This window comes from Cygnus atratus, chromosome 8 (genome assembly GCF_013377495.2).
Source record: "Cygnus atratus isolate AKBS03 ecotype Queensland, Australia chromosome 8, CAtr_DNAZoo_HiC_assembly, whole genome shotgun sequence".
Classification (NCBI taxonomy): Eukaryota; Metazoa; Chordata; class Aves; order Anseriformes; family Anatidae; genus Cygnus; species Cygnus atratus.
The window spans coordinates 16,065,356-16,079,667 of record NC_066369.1 but is presented as its reverse complement, the minus strand read 5'-3'; the positions used below and the strand labels follow the sequence as shown (position 1 = coordinate 16,079,667).

The following is a 14,312-nucleotide window of genomic DNA, read 5'->3' as shown; positions in this document are numbered from 1 at the left end:
CAGACTTTGGTGATTAGTAGTATCTACATTGTGGTGTGAAGAGACCTTTGACAAATATTTTACCAAGGTTTTTTGGACAAGAGGGCACCAGGACCTGGTGAAATTGAAGGTCTTGACGTACCAAAGGAGCTATGATTGCCTATGCAACAGTGAAAATTAATATACCCCTAATTTGGTCTCAGTCTAAACTAAACTGAAATGAATGCTGCGGTCTCATCTCACCCTAGACTGGCTTCTAGTTGACAGCTCTGAATAATTCAGTAGAAAGCCTCTCCTGACAGTTTCTGCTGCAGACAGCTCCCTGTGAGACTGGCCCATGCGATACGCACACTGCAGATCCTCACCTGGCCCGGCAGCTGCTGCCTACGCAGGGCAGCGGGGAGGGCAGCACTGCTATGGGAAGAGAGGGGCTCTCACGGTTGCCTTGTCTAGTAAAAAAAAAAAAAAAAAAAAAAAGAGTTCTGTTTTTCACGTTGATGAGGCACTTCCATGAGATAAAGGGAAAAGGCAACAAGCCACATCTACACGTGCATCCTTCTTCACTGTCTTAAGAATAAACCCTGTCAGTCAGTGCAATGTGTAGCTTTAACAAATTAATTGCTGTGGTTAAAAATCTCTCCTACTGAGCAAGGTTTTGATTAATAAGAACAACAGAAATCAATACATTTAGGAAGATGCTCTCCTGTTTCTTACAGCATCTCTTCCAAAGAAGACGTTTCCTGTAAACAGAGTTGCAAGAACATACTGGGGTGTACTGAAATAGCTCGGGTCTTCAGTCATGTTTTGTTCTGGTGTCTGACAACAGCCGAGTTCTCCAGGCACTTCCATCATACTGTTACACACTGTCCCAGCTTTTGATAACAAAATGTTGAAACCTCTGTGTTTTGCAGATTGCTGTAGACATTGGGAAATTGATCCTGCCAGGGTTCAGGGCACAATTATTAACATTTTTGTTTCTAATGTTACAAACCATTGTTGTGACTTCACTGCCCCAGACAGGTGTCATGGAAAAGACAGTGAACAGCCCTGATCCCATCTTGTGATGGCTTCAAATGAACAAACACCTTGGAGGTAAGAAGTAAAGGCAGGAGGCTGTGAATCAGACCATACACAAGCTCTGTCTAGTTTTCATTTGCACCCCTTGAACAGAAGCCAGGCCAGGGGTTCCCAAAGCCTTATTCCCTTCCACATCACAAGCTCACACGAAGCCCTTGAAATAACTGTTGTAACATCTAAGTGATCATATCCACACAGCTGCAGCTATCATTTTTTTTCTGGTGGGGGACACATTTGCTCCATGAGGACACCCTGGCCATGTAGTGGAAGCATCCAGGCAGCTTTGCCTCCATCCCTTTTCTCTTGTTTCTTGGGGACACTTGGGATTTTTTTTTTGGAGACTCAGCACAGCTGTGCAGGACTTACCATCCCCCCAAAACTGCCCCCCAGGGCTCTGCTGGGCACAAGCACGCAAAGTGCCTCTCTGTGCCCCCCAGCCCTGTCTGTGGCAGGGTGTCTGAGCTGAGGACAGGGGTGAAAGGGGCACCTGAGGGGGCTGAACAGAGAGGAAAACTCTGGAAGGGGGAAGATGGGGGGAAGGGCTAGTTGGAAATGCAAGGGGCAGACAGGGATTGCAAGACAGAAGGAAAAATGGGCAGCCCAAGAGCCAGAGGATTCGGGAATAGCTGAGACCAAGCAACGAGCTAGGGGAGACCTTGGTCTAATGAAGGAAAAAGCATGGGGACCAGTGGAGCAGGAGAAGCAGGGGAAGGAGTAGATACATCAAGGAGTGGGGCAAGGGAGTTGGGCTGGCATGGGGTGGAAAAGTTTCGCAGCAAAGAATAGCTGATATACGGCCTCCATGGTGTGCAGAGAGTGAAGGGTACTTGCAGGGGTGTTCAGTCTAATAAAAGAAAACTAGAATTAAAAGGGCAAGAAAAATGGTCCAGACTGAATGGTCCCATCTCTCTCAGTCTCCTCATATGTCAGATGCTCCAAACTTTCAGTCGTCTCTGCAGCCCTTCACCGGACTCACTCCAGCATGTCCAGGTCGCTCTTGTACTGGGAGCCCAGCACTGGACCCAGCACCAGTGCTGAGCAGAGGGGAAGAATCACCTCCCTTGACCTTGCAACGCTCTGCCTAACACACCCCAGTTGGACTTCATGTTCAAGTTGTTGTGCACCAGAAACCCGAGGTCCTCTTCTGGCAAGCTGCTCTCCAGCTGTTTGGCCCCCAGCAGGTGCTGGTGCAATGGGGTTGGTTCTTTCCCAGGTGCAGGTCTTTGCATTTCCCATTGCTGAATGTTATGAGGTTCCTGTCTGCTCAGGTCTCCAGCCTGCCCAGGTTCCTCTGGATGCTCGCACACCCACCTGCTCTGTCAACTGCTCCTTCCTGCGTTGTGCCATCTGCAGACTTGCTGAGGGTGCTCTCTGCCCCATCATCTGGGTTATTAATGAGAGTGTTAAACAGCACCATTCCCAGCGATGACCCCTTGGGTACACCACCTGGCCTCCAGCTGGACTTCATGCCACTGATCACAACCCTTTGACACTCATGACAAAATCACCCGTGTTGGTCTGCCCACCAATTATGACCCCTAAGTTCCCAGCTGGCTTATCTCCCATTTGCAGGCGGAACTCCATGCTTTCCCCCTGCTCTCTTGCTGCCCTTCCTGAGCATCATGTACCCATCCACCACAGCATGTCGATTGTGTGAGCTATCTTACCATTCCTCTGTGATGCCAAAGAGCTCACAGCACTGCAGTTCATGCAGGCTGCTAATTCCTCCTGTTTGTTCCCAAGCTGTGTCCATGCCTGGATGAGCAGGTTCCCCTCCCCTACAACTCTTCATCCATGATCTCTTCATTGCTTTGCTGCCAGCAAGCAGCTGTGAGGGCCAACATCCAAGTCCATCTCCTCTGAGAGCTGCTTGACAGCAACTGCAATCAGCTACTCCGTGAGCACAAGTGGCAGAGGTTTAGGCACATGCTGAAAGGTTGCAGCCTTGGTGACGGTCCAGGAAGGTACTGATCAGCATGGAATGGGATTTCATGGTATGGCAGGGAGCTTGTCTTGAATTCCTGGATAACGGAAACATCAATGTTATACTGGTGCTGTTAGATTTCCAAATTCAAGTGCTCATATATCCAGAAGTGCCAGCATTAAAGTTTCATATCCAACTTAAATCTGTTCTCTCAGCCATTGATCACAAGTTCACACACATTTTTTTCCCCGAGGAGACAAAATTCTTTCAGAAATGTGGTTAATGTGTGGTTTGATGTGACATTGGCTTCAGCTGCAAGAGTACTTAAAGGTCCCAAATCCTTCTACAACCAGCTGCTAATCAAGAACTGCATCTCTACCACAGTTTTTTTTATTCCCAAATTGTGTCAGGACAATGTTTTTGGGACCAGGTTGTCAACCCAGTAATGAAATTGGTTTGAAAATGAACATATTTGTCCTGAAATGCAGTATTTCATCGGGGGTACTGGATGGATGATCTTAGTGTTAATGTTTGAATAAAAAGGGTTGCATAGGGATAGAAACTGTTCTGTGGGACCTATTCTTTGCTGTAGAGTGAGACAGAGCCCACAGGAAGATAAAGAGTGACCCTACAGTCCAGGCAATGGAAAGCATCTCTGGGAGAACAGCAATTTGGTCCTACAGCTGCCATCACTGCCACTCTTACTTAGGTTTCTTACAACAACTTTTTCAGAGACAGCAGCTAGCTAATCACTCCCTAGATTTCTGCTAACTGACTGGAGATCCTCCTTGGTCAAGTTGCAGATATGTCCATCATTTGTTACTGCAACTACAGCATGAGAGCTTTGTCAGTACTACTGAAAGTAACGTAGGATTTTTCTGGAGAGTCAGAACCTGGGCAGATGGACATTCAAAACCAACAGAGAGTTGTGACTTTAATTTTAGGAGCTATAGCTCCTTATCCATAAGGCAATCACAATCCCAGTCCCCAGCTTCCTGGGGGGTAGTGTGGATTAATGCTGGTGCAGCACAAGGCAGTGGACTGAGCAATGCCATTCACCAGAACGTGAAGGAATGAATAGCTCTGTCTCAGATCAGCCTTTCAATCTTGGGCTGAAAACAGAGAATGGGATCAGTCACCAAATAATTAGAAAGAAGCAGGCTGTCACGTTGACTTGGCATTAAGTGCTCATCTAAAGATTAAAGAAAGGGTTCTGTTTAAAAACTGGATGAACTTGCAAGGGAGCTGGAACGAAGTTGTGATATGCCATCCTAATAGCCTTTTCTAACTTCTGAGTGGCTGACTTTTTCGGAGTGACTAATTAAAATAAGTCAAATGGCCTGTAGCTAAGTTTTGGTGACTCCTCTTCACTTAGGGACCAGTTAGTACCAGATCAGTGTAATGAGCAGTCAGTGTGTGTCATTCCTGTACACTTCATCCCCACAGAGATTTCCTGCCACTGCTGCAAATATGTTGTTTGCAGGGAGATCAATGGCCTTAACAGTTCGCCTTTAGGCTCCATGGGAAAGCAATTGCAAGGGGAAACACAGAGAGGTCTTCTTTTGTCAGACAGGCTCTGGCAGCTTTTCAAACTGGCAGCGTCCAATTACAGGCAAGGAGAAATCTTTTAACCTGTTTTCCTGGGGAAACAAGGCTGATATGATCACATTGTGTGCCAGTCCTCCTGCAAGACCTTTAGCACCCCTAATAGCTTCAACCAAAGCTAGCTAGCAAGCTGGCATAAAGATCTTCAAAAAATGAAGCTTCTCTAATTTTCACAAAAATAGAGCAGCACGTAGAGAAAATTAACACTACGAATGCTCCTGCAGGAGAAAAGGCAGGAAGAACTTACCTCCTAGCTATTGTCTTCAGCAGATGCCGCTGGCCATGGATGTACTCGCCAACTAATCCGCAGGTATGAAGCTCCAGGGAACACCGTGCTGTCTTCTGCCTGGGTGACACTAAAAGAAAAGAGGCACGTGATTACAGTGGGGGCCACAGGTGACATGAAAGAGTAACTGCACAAGGAAAGGTTCAGGATATGATAAGAGGAGAGTTCGATCTATTTTGCACAGAACTTTGTATCTGGGAGCCCTGTGATTGTGTGTCGTGGAAGGTTTGCTGTGGTATGGCAGTGTAAGAGGTGTAGTAGTGTAAGACAGTATGAAGGAAACCAAGTTTCCACCATTCATCAAACAGCTTGGATTTTAGTTTGGTTGTTCTTGTTGTTTTCATTGTAGGAATTCATAATATTCCTTCCTGTAATTTTCAGCTGTTATTTTCTTTTTCCTTTCTGAGGGAGAATTAGAAGATCATATGGTTTCAATCTAAGATTTAAATGACTCTAACATAAATTTGGGCTGTCTGATTATTAAGCAGAAGAAAAAAGATATGTAAGATTTCTTGCCCACCGTGCACAGAGTGTTGCAGCTTCTTTCTCAGATCATCCTGAAGGTAGACAATAAGCCTAGCAACACCGAGAACCGAACTGGATCCCACTGGTTTAGTTTCCATGCTGACAACCAAAACCGTACAGTTATACCTATCCAACAAATTTAAAGGGAAAAAAAATCTTCCTAGTATAGTACATGCTTTGAGAAACTTTTTCTCAGGACAGATGTGGAAGGACACAGCCTTGTAACAAACATTTCTGCATAGTGAGTACAGCTCCTCTATTCATTCAGAGGAGGTCTTGAAATCTTTGGATTATGATAGCAAATACAACTTTACCAAAGCTTTAGAGCCAGTACCGTTCTTCCCATACCTGTGTCACAACCTCAGCTGCAACTGATTATCTAGGTGCATTGGCCTCAGTAATGGTCCAGTACATCTATGGCATTGCCATGACCACAGCATGAGGAAGGGCCATTTTCTGTCCCTGGCTGTCAGCGCTGGCAAGTGCAGATTCACTGCTGAAGGCTACCTTCTCAGTAAGCAGACGGGATTCACATGAAGTTATGGTTGTTTTCTGCCTGAAGAGAAGAGAGCAAAGACTTCCTCTGCTTTCTCTTGTTGTCCCAGCACATTTAGTACCAAGGGTTGGCAGCTAACAGACCTCAAACTGGATTTTCTCCTACTCTGAACCTTCTCAACAGTACTGAAGCTAATGGGCTGGAGCAGGTAGAATTGATCTTGCAGATACAATCTTTGTAATGGAGAGGGTGACTGAGAAGCAGTAAGTTGATTTTTTTAAGCTAGCAGCTAGAGAACAGCATCAAAGCTTTTTACTTTTAGCTGAGCATGTTTAGTACAGCATGGCAGACAGGCCAGAGAATGGAAGAGCCCATGTTCATTAATCAGAGAAGGACAGCACTTAAATAATGGCCTCTCACACAGAAAAAAATAGTGTTTAACAGCTTCTGCAGTAACTTTTGTGCCACAGATTAGTGTTTTTGCAGAGAAAAGGGACAGAGAGCTGAGCAAGCTGTTCATTGGTCTTCCTGTTTCAGCATAAATATGTTCTCACATTCAGCTGCACTTGGCAAACCAAGTCGTATTTAGCCTGTAGCTAGAAATGTTTATAATTTGCTCCTGAAAACAGCCCTGAGCATGTCATTGCACAGGAAAGAGTTCAGCTGGTGCCAGCTGAAGTATGGGAAGTGTGCAATTGTCTTGTAAGGAGTTCGCAGATTCAGGTACATTTTGTATTAAAATACCCACCCCTTGGTTCAGTCTGGCCCATGTGACAGGCTGAGCTGCTTTGCAATTTATTTTTACATATGCTTGGGGTCAAATCATCTCTGTAAAGGAAGATTTAATGACAAGTACTGACAGAGACCTGTCTTGCTCCTCCAGCTATTTTACGATGAAATTTCAACCAGCATCTCCACAGCAGACAAACTCACTGGTCAGCCCAATTTAGTATAATCAATATTTCTATTAGGTTTACATTAAAACCACTTGGGATTTCAAAAGAACTGGAGGATTTGGACTGGCACTTGAATACCCTGACTAGCAAGCATTGTCCCATAATGGCATCCCCTAAAGCCACTGGTGCAACCAAGTCAGCAGTTAAGAGTTCTTTGCTTCAGGAATTGTGCCAGGTGAGGAGTACAGAAATAGTTTTCTGAATAAAAGAGGTCAAGCCCAAGAAGTTCACCAGAGAAATATTTACCTGTAGCTGGGCTTGCAGCAGAAACTAACCAGAAAACCTGCTTTGAAGACCTGACCATCTTAATGCCTGGGAGGAGGCAGGAGCACGCAGGCATAGCCATCTGTCTGCACCAAGCCATGGCCGTGGGCTCTTTAGCTCTAGTTATGGCCAATAATTTTGTAGGCATCACAGAAGAGGGATGGGGAGAAAAAAATTGTAATTCCAGCAAACCTGTGAACTTTTCCAGCCAACTACATTTAGAAGCATTTTTAACTTAAATCTCTGAGCCTTTAAGGTGGTACCCCATCTCCCTTCTACCAGGAGGTAGATACCAGGTTCTTACTAAAAATGAGGGCTGGGATGGAAACTTCCAGCCTCTCAGGACACGTGGCATTGAAACTCAGATTTAAAGTTCAAACCCATCTTGAGTTGAAAGGATAATGACCAGCACATGCCTTAAAACAACTTGTCCTGGGCTCTATCTTTTGCCTCAAACACTGAGCAGCAGTTTTTGCAACTTTAATAGGTGTCATCAGATTATGATGGCAGCTTTCCATTTCAAATGGTTAATTTTAATTGAAGAGATCAATCTCTACAGAAATTTCTTCTTTCCAGGTGCTGCAGATAGTAATGATTAGAATTATTAAAATATTAGACTGCAGCTTTTCTGTAACAGCAATATATATATATATATATATACGGAGTATTAGAAGATAATGCCAAGGTGGCTGGGTGTTAGAGGCTTTTCCTGACATGCAGAATTCATATTCCTAGCCAGGTCTTCATTTATATTAGGTAGAGAAATTGAAATTCTGTTTTATTTGAAGAAGAACTTGTAGGCCTGAAAGCATGAAAGCTTCTTCTCCTTCTACCTACACTAATAAAGACATTGCTTCTACCCAGAGCCCTTGTCCTGCATTGTCTAGCCAAGTAGATAATTCTGAAAAGCCATCCAGACCATGACTGCTTTTACTGTTCATGACAGGAGTTGTGGCCTGAAAGAAACACTCACCCAGGGTGATATACCTGAATGTTTCCATTTTGATACTATTCTTACCTCGTGAAATCATTTATTCTCACCTATTTTTCCATTTACAGCTTAATATGGCACAGGTTTACATTGTTTGAGTTATTATCAGCGTGCAGGATTTTCACTCTGTTCTGGGCAGACATTTTAATTTCTATCAGCTGTCATACCCTGGGAAAGATAATTAAGCACTTTTCATTTTCCATTTAAAATGGTATACAAAAGCTGGACATTAAAACCAGAGAGATTTCCAAATCAGAACATACGAGTAGCTTCAAACTTTCCTTTGGCAGAGAGCCAACAGCAAGGTTCAGCAGAAGTTCACCATTTCCCATTGTGTAAGGCTATTTGTTTAACATTCCTTTTGTCTGAAGTGGCCTTGTCAAATGAAATCTCCACATAATTTTCATTTGGCCCTTCACTCACATCTGAGCTGTCACTCCCATAGCAGCAGTTTGACTTTGGGCTTAACAAGAATGTAAGCATAAGTAGATACAGTTTTTAAAAATTCACATAACTTTTCAGCTAAATCATAAAATCAACTTTCAAAAACAAAGGACCAAGCAGCCTCAGAATCTTATGGCGTAAAAACCCAAAGACATTTCCAAGGACCAGGATTCAACAGCTTGGCTCACTTCACGTTTTTAGGCAGGCTAGCCCAAGTATCGCAGCCAAACTCAAATCTCTGTAATTATATTTTGACTAGATAAAAAAAGAGCCTCACATTGTTTTGAGTGAGGAACATATCCTTCTTAACATCCTGTTCTGTGCTGTGTAGCAATGAGGCTTGTCACCTTCCCCTCCTTCAGCATGAAGGCATCCATGCATTGTAGGAACACAACATCTGCGATGCCCTACAGGGTCCCTCTGACACAGTGCTTTCTCATGAACATAGTTCACGTTTGCTCTATGTACGTGATACAATGACATTCATTTAACAAATTAATGTCATCTCCTGGCAGGTGTATGTTTCAGAGTTTAACTTGGGGCTGAAATCTGAGCCGCTGTTACTGTTTCAGTGCTGGGCCATGGTTGTACACACAACTACCAATATCAAGGTTTTCAGCTAGGGCATGTACCTGTCTGTGTAACCACTTACCCAGCTAACATTGAACCAGTATAACAGTATTTCCTCTCTTTTTTTTTTTTAAGACTACAATAAAAATAATACGGAAAGAGATCTTGCTGAAACCTTTTGAAGTGTTATCAGTGGATATGGAATGGGCTCGATGGCTGCACCCAGAGAGTGGTGGTCAGTGGTTCTATGTACAGGTGGAGGCCGGTGACGAGCAGTGTCCCTCAGGGGTCTGTCTTGGGACCAGTAATGTTTAATATCCTTATCAATGACATAGACAGTGGGATCGAGTGCACCCTCAGCAAGTTTGCAGACGACACTAAGCTGAGTGGTACGGTTGATACAACAGAAGAAAGAAATGCCATCCAGAGGAACCTGAACAAGCTTGAGAAGTGGGCCCACATGAACCTAATGAGGTTCTAAAAGTCCAAGTGCAAGGTGCTGCACCTGGGTCAGGGCAATCCCAGACATGAGCATAGGCTGTGAGAAGAACTCACTGAAAGCAGCCCTGCAGAGAAGGACTTGGGGGTTCTGGTGGATGAAAAGCTCGACATGAGCCAGCAGTGCGTGCCTGCAGCCCAGAAGGGCAACTGCATCCTGGGCTGCACCAACAGAGGTGTGACCAGCAGGTCGAGGGAGGTGACTGTCCCCCTCTGCTCTGCCCTTGTGAGGCCCCACCTGGAGTCCTGCATCCAGGTCTGGGGCCCCCAGCACAAGAAGGATGTGGGGCTGTTAAAGCAGGTCCAGAGAAGGCCACAAGGATGCTCAGAGGCTGGAGCACCTCTCTTAGGAAGAAAGGCTGAGAGACCTGAGGATGTTCAGCCTGGAGAAGAGAAGGCTCTGGGGTGACCTCATGGAGGCCTTTCAGTACTTACAGGAGTCTTATAAAAAAGATGGAGGAGGACTCCTTGCTTAGGTAGATAATGATAGAACAAGGGGGAATGGTCTTAAACTAAAAGATGATAGATTTAGACTAGACATTAGGAGGAAATTCTTCACTGTAAGTAGTAGTAGTGAAGCACTGGAACAGGTTGCCAAGAGAAGTTATGGATGCCCCATCCCTGGAGGTATTCACGGCCAGGCTGGATGGGGCCTTGGCCAACCTGATCTGGTGGGTGGGATCTATAGTAGGGGGGTTGCAGTTGGATGATCTTTAAGGTCCTTTCCAACCTGATCCATTCTATGATTCTATGATTATATTAATAGGTAACATCACTAAACATTGTACAGAACAACCTCTACTAGTATTTGATATAGAAATGAAAAAAACAAACCCAAAACATGATTGCTGGTACAGAATCACGCAGGTTGGAAGGGAACTCCAGAGTCCTCTACTCCAACCTCCTGCTCAAGGACGGTCCATCTCTTTGGGCAATCTATGACAGTATTTCTCCACCATCATGGCAGAAAATTCTTTTCTTCTATTGAATTGCAATTATCGGAAAGTCTTATACAATCAAAAGGAAAAAAAGTTCAGTCCCAGCTGGTTCAAGAAGGCACACACATTTCTGGCACGGTTTTTTCAGCTCTCAAAATTTCTCCTTCCTCCTTAGCATTTTTGAGCTGCAAATAAAATTACATTTCTCACCAATCTACTCAGTTGTCTATATACTGCATTTGTGTTCTAGAAGCTGCCAAGGCCACACCTCATTTTAATTCCCTGATGGCCTTGCTCAAAGGCCTGCTGTCACTGTATGGAAGTCCAGTATACTTAAAAAATTAATTACAGAAAATTACAGTTACTGAAGACTTCCAGACAGCTTCTTTGGATTCATTACTAAAGAGTTAAATGGCTGCAGCAATAGCAGCTGCAATCAGCAGAGTTGTCTTTTTAAGGGTCTGCAACACAGCACACTGCAAAGATCACTGCCCTCCCAGGGATGCATTGCCCCCTGGCCCCAAGAAGTCACTGCTATTTCCCTTTTGCTGATCTCCTGTGGAAGCAGGGAGGAAATGAGTCCAGCTAATACCCCTGCTAACCAGGAACAACAGAGCATACTCCTTATGTGATGGCGTATTTCATAATTTGCATATCTTTAATTTGGAGATGCATGTCTCATTATTAATGGGACTGGGACTCTAGCTGGTGCAACGTGGCAACAGCTAGCACTGTACTGCAAAACCGCATGCGAAAGGGAGCCTCAGCTCAGCCTGATACTCCTGGCAAAAATCTCTTTGATTTTTTCGGTTGCATTCACCAGACTAGCCCTCACTGCTGACACACAGCACTGCAGCAACATCTTCCTGATGCTTCATCTAATCTACTGCACTTTTGCTTCGCTGTCTGAGATACAGCAATACTAATACATTACACATGAAATGTCAGCTGAGAGATGGGCTGTCTCCAGAAGGAGAGCCATTTGAACTGATAAAAGATGAATGACTTGATGTGATCAGAAGAATTAACAATACTAAGTATGTCTCTGTGAGGCTTTTGACAAGCTCCTAACTGTCACATACGTTTGACTAGCTGCTCTTTGCCACAATATTGCGTTTTTTGATATCCTTGGATGATACAATATAATGCAAGGTACTTGTATGTTTGCCTTACACTGGGGATGCTTCAGCTTTCCCCTCTCTTCATCATTGAGTGATACATACCTAACCACAGAGTATTAATCAGAAAATTTATATCCACAATTGGAAAGATTTCTCCACTAACAAAATGGAATGCTTTTGAAATGTTGCTCTATGATGTCGAAGAGTTGCTGCTTATCGTCTCATGAGAACCTGTAGCTCTGCAGCAGGAGACATCTAGAAGTTTGTAAATTAATAGGTATTAAAAATTTTAGAATTAATTCAGAAAAAAAAACTATTATTTTATGAGATTAAAAAATATTTTTTTTCAATTACTCATGACATTGTAAGAGAGTTTTGCCTAATCCCTTCCCCACACCAAACCCCAGCAGCCACGTTCCAAAAAGCTGTGGTGGCATGGCAATAAGGAGGATTCAGATTTCAGAAAGAATGTGGAAATGTTATTGAAAATGGAGGAGTTTAGTCTTCAGTTTTCCAATCAGGAAAACAAAAATTAGGAAAAATGCAAAGACCTATCTTTAACATAGCACATTTTTAATTTAACAGTGAAAATAATGAAATCATTTTCAGCCCAATGGAAGGAAGTGCACCTATTTGCACAGTGTACTCATTTAGGCTCCCTCTGTGTTAACATGCACCACAAGTTGCAACTATTTTAATGGGTTTTAGCTACTGCATTCTTACATGTCATTGAAAACATCTGGCTTTCTACGAAACAAATTTGTGTTCTAATGAGGTATTTGTCCAGAGTATCTGTTCCTTTACACATTATCAGATAGGAAGTTTGAAAATGAAACAATGGAATACACACAAGCCAGAATTCTTTTCTGGGTATCAAGATTTATAAATGTCACCTCATTTGCCCCAAAGCAGTTTATTCTTTTACAGCTTTAGAACTGGAAGAACTGAATATGTGCATTATGAATTTATTTAATGTACTTCTGCTTTGACCTTCACCACACTTTCTTCCCAGAACTGATTTTCTTGTTTATGGCTGGGTCTATTTTCACTTGACTTCCTACTAGGTCATAACTTTATGTGTATTTTTGCTCTCAGAAAGCAAAAAATCCCACCTGTGGTTACCGAGAGGTGCAGGCACCACTGCACACTTCTCAGCCAGCCACCCAGCCAGCCTTACCTCCCCTGGGCAGAGAGAGAGCTCAAAGCACAGTCGCTTCTCAGATCGCCTACAAAATGGTGGGAAATTTAGTCATTGTACTGCTCTCTCCATGATCAGAGTTTTTAGTTATCTATGAAACCTCACACAAACTGTCCCTGTTATGTATTTGCTGCATGTCGCCAGAGCAGACTGCAACCCCTTCTTCCTTATTTGTACACTACCTGAACTCACCCACTCAGCTGCATTAGATGTACTTTCAGTGCTATCTCCTTTGATGTCTAGTGTGTTGTTTTGCTCTTCTAAAATATCACTTCCCATATCACCTCTCCATTATACCCAATAAAAGGTCAAGCTACTAGTTGCATTTTCTCTTCTAGCCCCAGATGATTCTTCTATTCATAACATGCTTCAGAAAGTAAAATTACAGAAAAAGGGCATTTTTACTCACCTACTTACTCCTGCAAATTGCTGCAGCATTTGGTTAAAAAGCTATAGCTGACAGGTATGTTTGCAACCCGCCTCGCCACATTTGCAAGGACTACTCCAGGCTGTTGTGAGAGAAACTCTTGGTCTCATGTAGAAGCACAGTGTACCAATAGTAAGGGCTGAGTATAGAATCCACAGGACTTTTTATTTTAAAACCTAGTTAATTCCCAGTTAGCAAGCTGCTTTTCAGCTGTCTTCAGCCCTTACCCCATTCCTGGATATATGCTTTCTTCTAAAACCTCCTCTTCCTCCTCTGTGCTCACTGACTTCTCCATTCTCATGTCTCACTCCTGTGGGACCGTCCCAAGTCTGTACTCACCTGAAGAGCAGAACTCCAGTCCCATGTCCCTTTCAGGAGAGCCTGGTGTCATAGCTTTGTTCTTGATGCAAAGCACCTGTCTTCCTTGAGGATGTTTGTCATGCTGCCTGGTTTCATGCATCCAACTTTGGTGCCTAAGGAGACATTAAAAAAGGAGAGGGAGAAGTCTTCACCAGAGAGCACAATTCAGATGGACTGAACCAGGCTTGAACAGGTCTCCAGTGACTGTAAGTAGAGCCAAGGTGAGTCAGTTTTCTAATGTGCATATCTAAATTGGGCAGTAACTGCCTGCACCGTCACTCTAATGAATTTCCATCACCTGTCCAGCACTCATTCCAAGTTTGCCATTTGGCTTTGATACAAACCTCAGTGCGATGACGTCGGAATTACAGCTCATCTCCACGTAGGGAAGTACAGAACTTCATCATGCTTGAGATGAATGCAACTGCTTGGTTGTTGTAAACCAACATCACGGTACTGCTAACAACTTCTTAGGACAAAAATGACATTATGGACTTTTACTTCATGTTGTCTGAGGAACTAAAGGAACTAAACTGTATTAAAACATTTAGTTTTGGTGACAGACTTGTAATTAACCCAATATGTAGTTTAGCGAGGAACTGCAACAAATACACACTGACATTTACAGTATCATTCAAGACCTTTTGCATGCT

The 14,312-nt window shown here is 43.6% G+C and overlaps 1 long non-coding RNA gene across 1 annotated transcript; it reads right to left on the bottom strand.

Annotated features, from left to right (window-relative positions):
• Nucleotides 1-1,870: 1,870 nt before the first annotated feature.
• LOC118243393 (uncharacterized) lies at nucleotides 1,871-14,106 on the bottom strand. The gene is made up of 4 exons (XR_004777265.1): nucleotides 14,004-14,106; nucleotides 13,639-13,772; nucleotides 4,833-4,941; nucleotides 1,871-3,077 (listed from the first exon to the last, which is right to left on the bottom strand). It is a non-coding gene; the product is annotated as an uncharacterized LOC118243393 (long non-coding RNA).
• Between the last annotated feature and the right edge of the window lie 206 nt (nucleotides 14,107-14,312).